Here is a 15,876-nt window from a genome sequence, read left to right on the forward strand (position 1 = left end):
TGCTGGTATCTCCAAAGTCAGGAGGCAAGGATTACAAACAGCCGGGCTATAACATCAATATGCTCTGCGTGGCCACAGACCGCAGGCATTTTATCAGCCTGGTGACGCAAAGCAATTGTGTGGGGCAGGGAAGCCGGCTGGTTCCTTGGTAGCTGACACAGCTACCTTCGGAAAGGCAGAACAGGCAGTCCGGCATACGATTCGGGGACACAAGAGCGCCTGAGAATCGTCTCTCTCACCTCCCCTTCATCCCCAACTTATCATCAGAAGATCTGGAATTCTGAATTACAACGAATGGAACCCTCACACATTGCTGGTGGCAATGCACACACGCAGCCGCTTTGGAAAACAGCTGGGTGGTTCCCCAGAAGTTTACACAAACAGAGTTATCATACGGCCCAACAAATCCACTTCTATGTAAATGTATGTTCAGACAAAAATCTGTACATGAATGCTCGTAGCAGCGTTATTCATAACAGCCAAACGTCCATCAACTGACAACAAAATGTGATATATTCATACAATGTAACATTACTGGGCAATAAAAAGAAATGAAGTACTTATTCATGCTACAACATGGACAAAGCCTGAAAATATTTTGATAAGTAAAAGAAGCCAGGGACTTCCCCGGCGGTCCGGTAGCTAAGACTCCGTGCTTCCAATGCAGGGGACGCGGGTTCGATCCCTGGTCAGGAGGGAACTGAGATCCCACGTGCCACGCGTTGCAGCCAAAAAAAAATAAAGTAAAAAATTAAGTAAAAGGAGCCAGTCCCCAAAGACCACATGTTATATGACTCCACTCATATGGAATGTCCAGAACAGGCAAATTTATGGAAACAAGTATGAATGGTCGCCAGGGACTGGAGGATGTGCGGGCTTGTGGGGTGATGATGGCTAAGGGGGCTGCGGTGATAAAAATGGTCTAAAATTAGGTTGTGGTGATGGTTGCAAAAACTTGTGAATATACTAAAAACTGCTGTAGTGTACACTTCAAATGAGTGAACTGTATGGTATGTGAATCATACCTAAATAAAGCTGCTTAGAGAAAAAAAAAAGAAGACTGCCTATTCTGTCTGGTCCTTTCAAACATCTCATTACATTTTGGTCCAGAATCATCCACTTGACTCTTATTTTCCTTGGTTGTCTTATACTTAAAGTGTGATTTTAACAATGCCACAGAGACAGGCAACATTTCACATCAGTAAGAGAAAGGGTGGAAGAAGAGTGCCAGACAGTGGTTCACAGATCTCCCTCCTGCTCAACCCTGAGCCACAGCCCTGCCCCTCCCAGGTCCTCAGCTCCACCACTGCACACTGAAGGGGTAAGTCAGGTGGCTTCTGATTATGCTTCTGTGTCAAACATGTTATGCATCTGAGAAATTCGATTCAGAATGTGGTTTACGGTGAAAGTGCTGCCACCTAAAGGTTTACTGCAAAAGCATCTACACTATAAAAACACTCTAGTAATTCCCAGCCAGTTATAACGTACCACATCTGAAAATAGGCTGCATTATCAAAGAAGCTTATAGAGCTTGACAGATAGGGGTATTATTTCAGACTTCAGAAATCATGGTTCTAAAATGGTTAATGTAGTATTTAACCATGTGGCTGTCTTCATAATTGATTTAACCCTGTCAGAAAGGGAATGTTTTTAAAGGTTAAAGTGGAATGGTTTGGCGGGGGGGGGGGGGGGGGGGGGGGGGGCGTGCAGAGAAGGAAAATTAAGTGGAAATTGTAAGCTATACAACAGTACACAAAATACAATTCAGATTTCATCAAAAATACACACTTATCCATATATAAATATGCATGAAGGGAAAGACTGGGGGGCGAAGGGAAACAAAGATATTTGCTGTGAAGGAGACAGCAACTTGGAAGAAGAGCCTGAACAGGGCAGGCAGAAATGGACAAATATGAGAACCGTTCCACACTCTTGGTTCCCAACCTACTCCCTATGGTAAAAGAGATCAAGGGCACCTTTTTCGCATCATCTGCTCTCCTCCATTTAAAGAACTCAAGGGAGCTAAAGCCTTTTATTATTATCGTCCAATGATTCACATTGCCCCAAGCAGCAACCATGCACCACTCATGAAGTACCTGTAAGATTCTGTTCACCTTAACTCCTCAGGGTATAGTAATAACCAATCTAAATAGATCTACTTCCAGCCAATCTACCTACACCACACATCCTTCCAAAGATGTTCTCTAACAATAAGCACTCTCTTCAAATGTGGGCTATTTCACATGGATGTACAGCTGTTGTTAGGAATGGTTAGAATGTGAACCTCAACGTCACCCAGAGCCTTCAGAAAGCATCTATGCCCATCTGTTTGTCTGTAACTGTGTTCTACCCAGAGGCCAACCCCTCACTGTAAGAAATACTCAACACTAAGGAGATGGTGTTAAGAGCAGAGCCTCTAGAATGGATAAAGAAGATGTGTTACATACATACAATGGAATATTACTCAGCCATAAAAAAGAACAAACTAATGCCATTTGCATTACATGGATGCCATGCATTACATGGTCCACATGGATGGACCTAGAGATTGTCATACTGAGGGAAGTAAGTCAGACAGAAAAAGACAAATACCACAATATCGCTTATATGTAGAATCTAAAAAATGGTACAAATGAACTTACTTACAAAACAGAAACAGAGTCACAGATGTAGAAAACAAACTTATGGTTAGCAAGAGGTAAGGGGGCGAGGGATAAATTGGGAGATTGGGATTGACATATACACACTACTATACATAAAACAGACAACTGATAAGAACCTACAGTATAGCACAGGGAACTCTACTCAGCACTCTGTAATGACCCATATGGGAAAAGAATCTAAGAAAGAGTGGATATATGTGTATGTATAACTGATTCACTTTGCTGCACATACAGCAGAAACTAACACAACATTGTAACTATACAATGTTGTATACAACTATACTCCAATAAAAATTAATTTTAAAAAACAAAGAGCAGAGCCTCTAGACCTGGGCAGACCTAGGTTCAAATACAATCTCCCTCCCTCTCCAGTTCGGACCTCAGTACATCCCAGAGCTAAACGATGAATGAGGGAGAGTTCAGCTCTAAGGGGAAAACCCTGAAAGCAGAGGGCAGGTCTCTCAGGTTCCCACACTTGGCACAGTGCCTGGCATAGCGACCTGTGAGGCTGGACACAAAAGGAGACCTAGAATGTAACAAAGTAAATACAACTGTATTCAGTGACCACACAAGGCTAAGCACTTATATATATTAACTCATTCGATCCTAATAACTTAGGGAGAGAAGCAGTATTTCCCCCATTTTTAGGTCAGGAAGCTGAGGCTCAAATCAGTGGAACAATGTGCTCATGGCCCACACATGGCAAAGCAGGAATTCAAATGGTTTCGTGGTCTGTGCAGGTTTGAAGCCCATGTACTGAATCACCATTCAGCACTTATCCAACTAGGAAATCTAGATCAAATAGGCAATCCTAGAAAAGGCCAGGGCAGTGGAACCTTCCAACACCAAATCCACAGGTCTTGGCTATACATTCAGCAAATCTTTTATTCATACTCACTTGTCTCTGATCTCCCCTTTTACTAAGAGTTGAAATATTATGAAGTGAATATAAACCACTGCTCTCCAACATGATCCTTTTATTTAAATTGCTTTTCACAAACAGCTGAACCTCAAATGCTATAAAACCAGATAAATTTGTAACTACAGAGGTTTTCTTCTTTCCCCCTCAATCGCTCGTTAGAGACTCTGGGCACTTTCCATTAAACACAGCAGATGAACACTCATTTGCCCTCACTCCCTTTCAAAACACCATTAAAGCTGCAGTAAAGGGATTTAAGAGAGACCAGTGGGAAAAGAAGACAGCCACAGGCAAGAAACCAAACTTCTGAAAGTGGAAACAGACTGCCGAGGAGCATGGATGAAACACAGCAGAAGAGGTTAGGGCTGGGGGTCGGGGGAGGAAGGGCTCAGCCTCCCAGACAGCAGACACCTCTGAAGGCAGGGGCGCGGCAGGGCTGAACGCAGGACCATGGGTTGGAAATCTATTGAAGGGAGAGTAAGACCCATAGAACCCCTTCTCAAACCAGGAAGCATTCATTCCCTCCTTCATCCTGGAAGCAGAGCTTTTCCCCTGGAAAGGCTGAATTCCAACACCGTGGAGATTCAACAGCTAAACTCTTGAGTGCTACACTAAAACACTGGGCTTAAGAAAAATTCTCCATGTGGCCCCAGATGCATCTCTCCACACTCCCTGCCCCAGCTGTGAAAATGCTGACAGCAAGCTTGCACACCAAGCAGGAATAGATTAGAGGATTCCTCCCTGGGACGAGAAACAGTTGGGGACAAGCCCTCAAAGAAATGGTGGATCCCTGACCATTCACGCTACCATAAAGCCTGCCCTACACACACACACACACACACACACACACACGCACACCAACCCTACCTTTCAATCAGCTTTGTAGTACCTTGTACTTACTTACAAACTAAAATTATCAGACACTCAAGGAAAGACCCTACCCTAAAAGAAAACAACAATAACAGGTTAAAAGAGAAACCCTGAGGAATCAGGGTTATAGGAGGTACACCCTCCAGAAAGAGAAGAGCTACCGTTTCTACTACATAGGGGGCACTATAACAAGGGCCTTCAGGGTCTAGTGAGGTGATCAGCTGACCAGACTGACCGCAGGACAGACGACCGAGGCCACACCACTTAAGACTCATTGTAATCACTGATCTTACACTAAAATGCCGTCTATTAAACCACAAGGACACTGAGTTCTATGCCACTGAAATGAAAAACTCCTTCTAAATGAAGTGGCCAAATTCTTTATCAACAGAGATCAAAACTGAAAAATCCATCCCCCTAACACCCCCCTTACTCAGGGGAAACTACTGCCCAGCACCTTTCTACACACAGCTTTTCGTTTACAATGAAATGCTCAACATTCCCAAGCATAAACTACCTAAAATAACTTCTCCTCTTTATGTAAACCAAGCGCCCTCAGGTTAATCCCCCCCAATTAACCAGAATCCAATACTACAATAATAATTACCCAGAAAGCATGATATGCGGGCTCCTAACTGTTTAAGGCAAGAGGCTCTTAAAAACAAGACTGTCAGGTATTAGCTTGAAAACGGGCTCATCCAGTAGCCAATGTGCTTCCTTGTCCCACCGGCCTTGCCACCCAGTCACTCCTGGGGACCCAAGACACTGGTATAAAGCACTTTTCAAGCTTAACTGGGCATAAGGATGCCATGGGGGTCTTGTCAAGATGCAGATTTTGATGCACTTACCAGGTATAGTCAGGACCATGGGCCATACTTTGGTAGCAAACGTATCAAGTATGCAAAGCACAGGTCACCACAGGCGGGACCTCTAAGGAAGGCCACCCTTCTGGCAGGGTCTGAGCAGGGTCTAGGGCCGTGGATGGGGCACCAACTTGCCCAGTTTACAAGGTTTAAGATAAACGGGGATTGTTCTTGACCATAAATTACACCCAGTTCATACTCTGGATCCCTTTCTTCATCCCGATTCCCCACCTCCTCTGCCCACCATTCTCTACTCTGTGACACAGGGGAAGGGGGCTCTCAAATTTAAAGATAAAGGGCTCTCAAGATGAAGAGAAACATACAGTGTGCCCCCAAAGAGGTTACAGAGGTACCCAGTAGGCAGCCGGCACAGAAGAGCTCCTGCAAGCTCCTTGCACTGCACAGAAGGGCTTGCGTCAGCTGGAGGTGGGGGAGGGGCAATCTCCATCAATCAAATCGGTCTACAGCCTGGAGCTCAGTCTTCTCCCTGGTGCCTTTCCTGCCTTTATGTAAATCTCCAAATACACTTTTCCCAGTGGCCAGCTTTCCTACTCCTTTTTGACATTTTAATCACACAGCTGACTATTTTGCTGCTTAGAAACGACCATATAAGGAATATTTTTTTTAAAAGGAATGGCAGAAATAAACCAAACTGGGCTTTATCTCTAGGCAGTGAGAGAGAGAGAAGGGCAGGGGTTACTTTTCATTTCTGAGTGTTTCAGTTAAAAATAATTATTTTTATATATATATATATATATATATATATATATATGTGAAAGCAAAATTTGGGACACAGAACACCTGAGGCTACTTACTGCATTTAAAGCAGATGTTACATTTTTCACGACATCTGAAGACTATGAAAAGTGACCCTCCTGTGTTATCAATCATTTTAGAGTTTTTTTTTTTTTTTTTTTTTAACCATCTTGAACTTTCACAGTAAAGGTTCCTGTTGATTGTATCTGGTCTGAGTTTTCATCTCACACTGGGAAATGTTCACAACAAGATGAGAAAAATAAAAAGGATGAGGAAGAGGATTCCTTTGGGGGGGTGCGGGGAGGGCAGGGGTACCTTTATCACTAGGGCAAACGTCATTAAATAGTCAGTAAGAAATGGTAAACTATCAGATCACAGTCTTGGATTTTTAAAGAGCACAATACCTGCACAGAGCTTCCAAAGTCTGGCCCTTCTCTCTCCCCTACACCCAAAAGCAAGCATTGTGGGGGGAGCGAGAGACATGTACTTTGGGACTGAGAAAGGGGAAGACTTAGCCTAAGTTTATGGGATGGAGGGAACCTGGCCTTGCCTCTGACCACTTTGTCCCACGCCGTGGTGAGGCTGGGCAGGTGAACTGCCAGGACTGCCCACAAGCCTATCTATGGCGGGTGAGAGCCTCTTGGGAAGATTCACTTTGAGGAAGAAGAAGCCAAATGATGAACTGACTCAGTCAGAAAGCCTCGGCCCAAGAGGAGGGCAATTTCAAGCACAGTGTGTCATCCATCACTTGGATTTCTCCTTCAAGAAGCAGCAGAGAGGCTGTAAATAAAACTCCGGAATGCTACTTGAACGGACTCAGCTCCAGGGAATGACACCTGGGTACTGGGAGCTGATGCGGGGCAGGGCTCCGGGAGAGAAGCACCAGCTGCCCCAGCGGCCAGAGCATCCCTGGTCGTGAACACATGACGTGCCCCTGGGGAGCTTCCCAAAACTTCCAGAAACACGTTTACAAGGGCCTGGGACCTTGTGTGAAGAGAGGTGGGCAACAAGTCAGTGTAATCTGAGTTATAACTCCTGTAACCTCATTACCCAAAGACAGGTGAGGTCTGGGGAAATTCAGACTGTTAATTCTAGGGAAGAAAAACAGCAGAAGGCAAGAGGGAAAAAATGGGTAACGAAATACGAAAGTTACCTGACATTACTCTCATTAAGCCTCCTTTTTCTTATTTTGAATACCTTATTTTTTGTAAGAGTGCACTGAGAAGGGTGGACAGCCTTTATTTACTCATGCGACGCACAGGCACTGTGCGATGTAAACGTGCACTGCCATTAAGGCACTTAAATCTAGTAGGAAAATAGTCTATCAAAACGGAGCCATCCCCCTTTCAATAAAGCATCGTTAAAATAAATGTCGGCAAAGTTTTGCAAGTCTCAGCTTGCAGTGTGCATGTTTACAGCACCATGAATACAATAAATTCTCAGTTCAAAGTACCCTGAGCAATGTTTCCACTTTCTCCCAATGCACTCTGTCTGCCATGCTGTTCCTATACTTTATCTAAGTTTTCATGTATTACAGCACAGAAGTGCATTCATTCACGTTATTTATTTACTCAACAAGTATCTGTTGCACATCCACTGCGTGCCAGGCACAGGGTGACAACAAGATGTGACGGCACTTCCCTGAAGCTCTCAGTTGAGGGGACAAGAGTCTTTATCACATCGTCTGAATTTTATTTCAAAACACTTCAACATAAACAGTGCGATAGAAATGTGTGTCTGTCCGTTGCCTTTAATCTCCTGCCTGAGGGCACTTACTTGTCTTAATCTGGACTACAGGCTCCTGAAATAGTTAACTAGCCTTTAATCAGAAGGCCACACACAACAGCTAAGGCCACCACAAGTCCAAGTTGGTCAGCTAGCCATCCTTATCAGCAACCAGCACCACGGTCACGCTAATTAGCACCCTGGAGGTTAGCAATGGAATTTCACACAGGTTAAATTACTGACTTGTTATTTAGTATTATGGTTGCTGGAAATCTCTTTTCAGCGGTGAATTCATGGTATTTGAGGAAAGAGGATAGACTAGAAATATCACAGAAGCACCCTGGCCCACGTATGACCCAGGCAGATGAAAATCTAGCAGGCCCTCACAGATGTGCCCTAGGCTTGATAAGTAAGTGGCTGGAGGTCCAGCTACTGATTCCAGGGAATTATTTGGCCTCTGATTCAAAAATGTCAGGATAACTGAAGTTCTGTCTGTGGTAGGGAGAACTCCAAAGATGTCACTCCAAGATTCCCAGGCCCTGATTATTGAATCAAACACAATCCAGGTACTACTGTGAAGGGGATCTGCAGGTGGGATTAAGAATTAAGGTTACTGGGCTTCCTTCATGGCGCAGTGGTTAAGAATCCGCCTGTCAATGCAGGGGACACGGGTTCGAGCCCTGGTCCGGGAGATCCCACATGCCACGGAGCAACTAAACCTGTGCGCCACAACTACTGAGCCTGCGCTCCAGGGCTTGCGAGTCACAACTACTGAGCCCAAAGTGCTGCAACTACTGAAGCCCGCACACCTAGAGCCTGTGCTCCACAACAAGAGAAGCCACCACAATGAGCCTGCGCACCGCAACGAAGAGTAGCCCCCGCTCACTGCAACTAGAGAAAGCCTGTGCACAGCAACGAAGACCCAACACAGCCAAAAATAAAAATAAAATAAATTAAAAAAAAAAGAATTAAGGTTACTAACCAGCTGACCTTCAACTAGAGAGATCATTCTGGATTACTGAGTGGGCCCCATGTAATCACACGAACCCTTAAAAGCAGAAGAGGAAAACTGAAGTCAGTCTTCATCTCATGAATACATGTGATGTGTCCCCTGGGGGGATTTCAGAACTTCCAGAAACCTTTTTACAAGGGCCTGGGGCCTTGTGTAAGGAGAGAAGGGTAGCAAGTCAGTGCAATCTGAGTTAAGAGTATGAGGTGAAATGAGACAGAAGGCAGTGGGACCCAAAGCCTGAGAAGGATTCAGCCCTTCTGGACTTGGCATGTTGCTAGTTTTGAAGACGGGAGGAAGGGGGCCACATGCAAAGGAATGCAGCCAGCCTCTAGAAGTTGAGAATGACACCTAGCCAAGAGCCAGCAAGGAAATGAGGACCTCAGTCCTACAGCCACGTGGCACTGAACTCAGCCAGCCCGAATGAGTTGGGGAATATTTCATCCCCTGAGCCCCAGAAAGGAATGCAGTCCCAGCAACATCATAAGCTGGGCCTCGTGAAACCCAGAGCAGAGAACCCACTGTGCCAGGACTTCCAACCCACAAAACTCTAATATAATCAATTTGTTTTAAGCTGATATCTTTGTAGTAATTTCTTAGGGCAACAGTAGAAAACTAACATGTCGTCCACGAAATGCTGCTATACTTGCTACAGGTAAACACTGAGTGCGACGTGCCATGAGGGCAGCGACCCTTCTAAAAGGACAGAGCTGGAACTTTACCAGGCATATGAAACAGGTGATATGACTGCACTGTGCCAGCCTGCTAATAAACCTCTATACGGGCAGAATGCCATCTGACCCTTGTTTTCATTCACACCTGAGTGAGTTTACAGGGAGGAAAACTCTAGCCCTCACGTCTTGTAACTACTGGTAGTAGTTATAATTTACCATAAAGAATCTAATACCTGAAGTTGGTTTTGTTTTGCAAGTAAGAATCACTAACCAAACCATCACAAATAAATGAATAACCACAAACTTTGGTTCTAAGATGTCTCTGGAAGAAAGATCGGAGCCCTTCCTGGAATCATTTCAGTTTCTTTAAGGAACTAGGGAAGGAGCCCATAAGGGGGAAGGAGTTCTCCTGATATTTAGCAGGAGATGAGCCCTGTGCTGCGTGATGAAGTAAAGACCCCAGAAACAGGGAGGCAGGGCCCTGGAGAACTTTCTTTCCCTGAGGGTTCAAAGTGCGATCCCTGGACTGGACGGGCAGCAATAGCATCACCTGGGATCTTGTTAGAAATGCAAATTCTCAGCCCCACCCCAGAGCACCGGGATGATTCTGATACTCATGCTTGAAATCCACCACAGGGGTTAGCAATACAGGACCTTGTCCATGCCCTGAGGCAGCTTCCAATCAAATAAGAAGATTAGAAAGAGCTGCCCAGCGGACAGTGTTAAGTGACTGGGGAAAACAGCAGAGGGAAGAGGTGGGACCTGAACTGGGCCTGAGGATGAAGCAGCTGAAGGAAGAAAGCCACGCCTCTTCTGTTGGCTTCCACAAAGTGCCACGTACTCAGTAGGTACACAAAGGTTAATTTTGACAAGAAAAAGTTCCTTTCTGCTTTTTGAATAAATTATACGTATTTGCTATAAACTAATAACTTTTATGATTCGGGGTTATTTTTTCAACTATTCATTCAGTACAGTGGCTACTGCGGAATCCTGTTCTAACCCTCATTCGTTCTTTTTGCCAAGGGCAGGAGATCTGTGGGGGAAGGGATGAGGTGGGAGGAAAGAGCATGAGTTCCAGTCTATCCAGAGGTCCCACCTGTTGGCAGGTGCTCCATGACGCTCCTAAACCACCCTGGAGAGGGCAGGAGAAGAGCAGTCGTGTCTCACGCCGCAGCAATCCATCCTCCTCAGGGCCCAGGTCCAGACTTGCCCATCCTCTTCAAACAAAGCTCTGGTGCACACACACACCCCCCACCTTCCCCCCTCTGCAGGACCCCTCGGGTCCTATGTCACAGAGAGAATGGCAACAGAAGGAAACACCTGAAACTCTCCTCAGCTCCTTCCTCACACACACTTGCCATGGCACTCATCCTGTCGTATCTGTGTAAAGTTAATCCTTTTACCTATGCTCAGGGTGCCAAGATCAAGGGCAAGGAAAGGTGAGAGAGATGCAGCATCCAACAGTTTATACAGAGAAATATCTCTAATGGTTACCCTGGATAGGAGGAGACTTTATGAGTTTAATTAGATTAGGTTAAAAGATTATCCTTGGATGTTAGTTACAACCTGACTAGCTTGCACTGAGACCATTAAGATCCAGTTAGGACAATGAGCTACCACTACACACCTAGTAGAATGGCTAAAATTAAAAAAAAATTTTTTTGATGATTAAAAACTGCTCGTGATGGGCTTCCCTGGTGGCGCAGTGGTTGAGAGTCCACCTGCCAATGCAGGGGACACGGGTTCATGCCCTGGTCCGGGAAGACCCCACATGCCGCGGAGCGGCTGGGCCCGTGAGCCATGGCCACTGAGCCTGCGCGTCCGGAGCCTGTGCTCCGCAACAGGAGAGGCCACAACAGTGAAAGGCCCATGTACCCAAAAAAAAAAAAAAAAAAAAAAAAAGGCAGAGGGGGATCAGACCATCACACACAGAGAAGGCCATGTGAGACAGAGAATGGAATGACGCAGCCACAACCCAAGGAATACTCAGAGCCATCAGAAGCTGGAAGAGGCAAGGAACCGATTCTCCCTAGTCTCCACAGGGGATGCAATCCTGCTGATACCTTGATTCCTGACTTTCGGCCTCCAGAAGTGCGAGAGAATAAATTTCTGTTGTTTTAAGCCACCGAGTTTGTGGTAGCCCCAGGAAACTAACACCAAGGATGAGCACCAAGCTAGGTTCCCTGACGACACCTTGAACTCACCGAGGCTCCGAGCCACGTACCTCTGGACCATTAACTAGAGAGAGAGAAACACATTTTTATCTTGTTTAAGCGATTACGTATTTGACTTTTTTTTGTTGAAGCCGAACTTAATCCTAATACTGCGGCATACTGAGATCATGAGTTCCTGGCCCCAACCTCACCTTGCCTCCGCTGATCAATCATATTGGTTGTCCTGCAATCTGAGCAAGGTTGAGAATTAAATGAAGAGCTGAAGAAAAAAGAAGTCAAACCCAAAGGATCAAAACAACTGTGTTACGGTTAAGATGAAGTTTGCACAGTTGGGCATTATCAGGGAGTACGTGTAGTAAAGAATTTTTAACGTTTTTAAAATGTGGCATGTCAGAGTATCTAACTGATTAACTTTATGATTCCTATTTGAAATGGGTAATTTTCAGCTTTAAGTAAAATTTACTTCAATATATTTCTTATTTTTATTACTTTTAAATTGAAGTATTTATACTTCAATTTATAGTATTGTGCTAGTTTCAGGTGTACAGCACAGTAATTCAGGTTTTTTGCAGATTATATTCCATTACAGGTTATTACAAGATATTGAATATAGTTCCCTGTGCTATACAGTAAATCCCTGTTGCTTATCTATGTATCTCACATCTTCTTAAGCCAATCGGCTCTTAATGGACACCTGGGTTGTTTCCATGTCTTGGCTATTGTAAATAGTTCTGCTATGAACGTTAGGGTGCATGCATCTTTTCAAATTGGAGTTTTTGCTTTTTCCAGATATATATGCCCAGGAGTGGAACTGCCGGATCACATGGTTCTAAGTTTTTTAAGGAACCTTCGTACTGTTCTCCATAGTGGCTGCGCCAATTTACATTCCCACCAACAGTTTACGAGGGTTCCCTTTTCTCCACACCCTCTCCAGCATTTATTATTTGTAGACTTTTTGACAACAGCCATCCCGACAGGTGTGAGATGATACCTCATTGTAGTTTTGACTGGCATTTCTCTAATAATTAGCGACGTTGAGCATCTTTTCATGTGCCTGTTGGCCATCGGTGTGTCTTCTTTGGAAAAATATCTATTCAGGTCTTCTGCCCATTTTCTTGGGTTGATTGTTTTTTTGATATTGAGTTATATGAGCTGTTTTAAATGTATGGTTTTAAATTAGACTATAAACATAAGATTTGTAAGTTGAATTTAAAGGCCATGGAAAGCCACGTTTAAAATTAACTATGATACAATGAACAGTAATTTGAAACTTATATCATCATCTGTACACAAAATGCTGCTCTCAGACATCGAAAGCCTCGTTTTATATATTGGAGAGACCATTGTTAAAGTCAGTCTCTCACTTTCAAAATGCTCACTGGAAGGAATTCAAGACGGAAGGAAAGAAGGAGGGAGGGAGGGAGAAAGGAGAAAAAAAATCCCTTAACTCCAAGTCCACCACAAGTCACCTACAGCCCCCAGCTGGCCAACAAAGCTAGCCATCATTCATTTCTGGCCCCCCAGCCACATTCTAGAACCTTCCACGTGCTACTGCAGTCCTCACTGTCATCGCTGTGTACTTCTCAGCAACCCCAACGAACTCCTCCACGTTCCTGGCATCTATACAGAGGAGGCACTCTGCTCTGAGACGCTCTCAGGTCAGGAGCAGCCTGCAATCGTGCTATGCACAGTCAGAGGCTGGTGTGTCGGGCCACACACGAGTGGCCTCTAATAGTCCCAGAGAGCCATGACAGGCCGGGTGTGTGAGCTTGAGGCAAACGTCCTTCTCTGACCTCTGTGGGTGAGGAGCTCACACTTGAACGCACGTGGTTTCCATTATCTGAAACACCTCTTGAAAACATCGGGAACCTAAGAGGGCAGCAGCTAAGTGATATTTGGGGGGCTTAGCTGTTATCTCTTTCGAGGTTGAACAGGACAAATTGCACTCACAGATGACATAGGTAACCCATGACATCACTGACAAGGAGCCAGATGACGAGCCACAGGCAGAGCTCATCTCCTCCCGACACAGCTGCCACCCCCTGTAATGACTGAGACAGTCACAGCCCTCTCAGCTCCAATGTTCAGCTTTCTACTAGTGTCTTGGGTTTAGGACACAGCAGAGGGAAGGGCTGCCACATTAACTGAGTTACAGTTCAAGTTCTTTATGAACTTTTCTTATCCATCAAAGCAAAAACGATTTTTTTTAGCTAAATAATGGATGTTAATACACTTTATTAAAACACACAGATCGTAAGTGTCCAGCTCGATAAATGTTTACATATGTATATATCTATGTAAAGCGATCTAGATCAAGTTTTAAAATATTACAATTTTTTTTAAGAAAGTTCTCTCATGGTCTTTCCAGTGAATAGCCATTCCTCTCCTCAAAAGCAACAATTTCACCTCACTCTCAAAAGTTGATCAAGATTAACATTAAATTTGGAATTCCTGGGCTTCCCTGGTGGCGCAGTGGTTAAGAATCCACCTGCCAATGCAAGGGACCGGGTTCGAGCCCTGGCCGGGGAAGATCCCACATGCCGCGGAGCAACTGAGCCCGTGCACCACAACTGCTGAGCCTGTGCTTTAGAGCCCGCGAGCCACAACTAACGAAGCCTGCACGCTTAGAGCCCGTGCTCCACAGCAAGAGAGGCCATGGCAATGAGAAGCCCATGCACTGCAACAAAGAGTAGCCCCCGCTCGCTGCAACTAGAGAAAGCCCACGCACAGTAACGGAGACACAACTCTGCCGAAAATCAGGAAAATAAATAAAATTTTTTAAAAAAATTTGGAATTCCTGATGACACACTGATTTATCACAACAAAAAGAGTAACTGCTTCTTGATTTTCTTTAGAACCAACTCTAACAGGCTGTCACAAAAAATCTGCCAAAAATCAGGAAAATAAATAAAAATGTTTTTAAAAATTTGGAATTCCTGATGACACACTGATTTATCACAACAAAAAGAGTGACTGCTTCTTGATTTTCTTTAGAACCAACTCTAACAGGCTGTCACACGAGTCTCCAGCTTAGCACTCCCTAAACCCCACCCAGGTCAACCACAGGCCATATTAAACCATCCCACCAACTTCCCCACCTCTCCCGTTCTGAAGACTCCTCCTATGGATGTAAGCATTGCAGGAGGCAGAGGGCTGCTAATCCCCCCCCGCCCCCTCCCCCATTCCCACACATCATGGTGGGCACTTGCAGGCTCCCTGGCCAACTTCCACACAGCCTTAAACTTCTTAAAACATCTGGCCAAAGAAGAATGAAACAAAATAAGTCCCCCACCTGCGTACACCCAAAGATAAAAGCTCCAGAAGTTCAGAGTTTCAACCTGTTGCACTTTTATACCTCAGCTATTAAACAATTTTGAATAATCAGAAAAAAAGCTTACCTTAAGATACGCATTACAAGTTAATGGGGACTTTCCTGGTGGTCCAGCGGTAAAAACCTGCCTTCCAATGCAGGGGACGCGGGTTCGATTCCTGCTGGCGGAACGAAGATCCCACACGCCCTGGGGCAACTAAGTCCGTGTGCCACAACTACTGAGCCCGTGCACTTCAATGAAGAGAGCCCGCATGCTGCAAACTATAGAGCCCACGTGCTCTGGAGCCCACGCGCCACAACTAGAGAGGGAAAACCCACAGGCCACAACTAGAGAGAAGCCAGTGGGCCGCAACGAAGATCCCTCGTGACGCAACTAAGACCCAAAGCAGCCATAAATAAATAAATAAAGTAAAAAAAAAATTTTAAAGTTAAGTTAATGTGCCAAAAATAATAATAACTACTGGGAATTTTAACTTTAAAGCGTTCACTGTTTATGTAAACCCAATCATGTATAAAGGCAAAGTCAGAAATCAGCCTCTCTTTTAAGAACTCAAAACATTTTTTTCTTCAAGTACTTTAGCTACTAGACATCCACGAGGGTCAGGAAAAAGACATGGGTCTCTAGAACACGGCAATCCTTCTGCATTTACCACACGGTGGCGCTGCTTCAACACTAATTCCAGACAAAATCCAGAAGTATATTTCTTCACCACCAAGACAATAACGCTTGCAACCCGTTAGGAGCGTGACGTCCAGAAAATTTTTTGGGTTTTTTTTTAAGGTTTTAGGCAATATCCATATGGTTAACAGTCTATATGGATAAATTAAAACTGCTCAGGCAGCAACTCTGCCCTCGTTTTAGGCTGGACTTAACAGAATTCTGACATATTTG

The 15,876-nt window shown here is 44.7% G+C and overlaps 1 protein-coding gene across 6 annotated transcripts in view; it reads right to left on the minus strand.

Moving 5' to 3' along the window:
• Positions 1-15,876, minus strand: part of TANC1 (tetratricopeptide repeat, ankyrin repeat and coiled-coil containing 1) — a 414,480-nt gene that overhangs the window by 90,133 nt on the left and 308,471 nt on the right. The gene's annotated exons all lie outside the window — the stretch shown is intronic.

The sequence above is a fragment of the Tursiops truncatus genome, chromosome 7 (genome assembly GCF_011762595.2).
Source record: "Tursiops truncatus isolate mTurTru1 chromosome 7, mTurTru1.mat.Y, whole genome shotgun sequence".
NCBI classification, from domain to species: Eukaryota; Metazoa; Chordata; class Mammalia; order Artiodactyla; family Delphinidae; genus Tursiops; species Tursiops truncatus.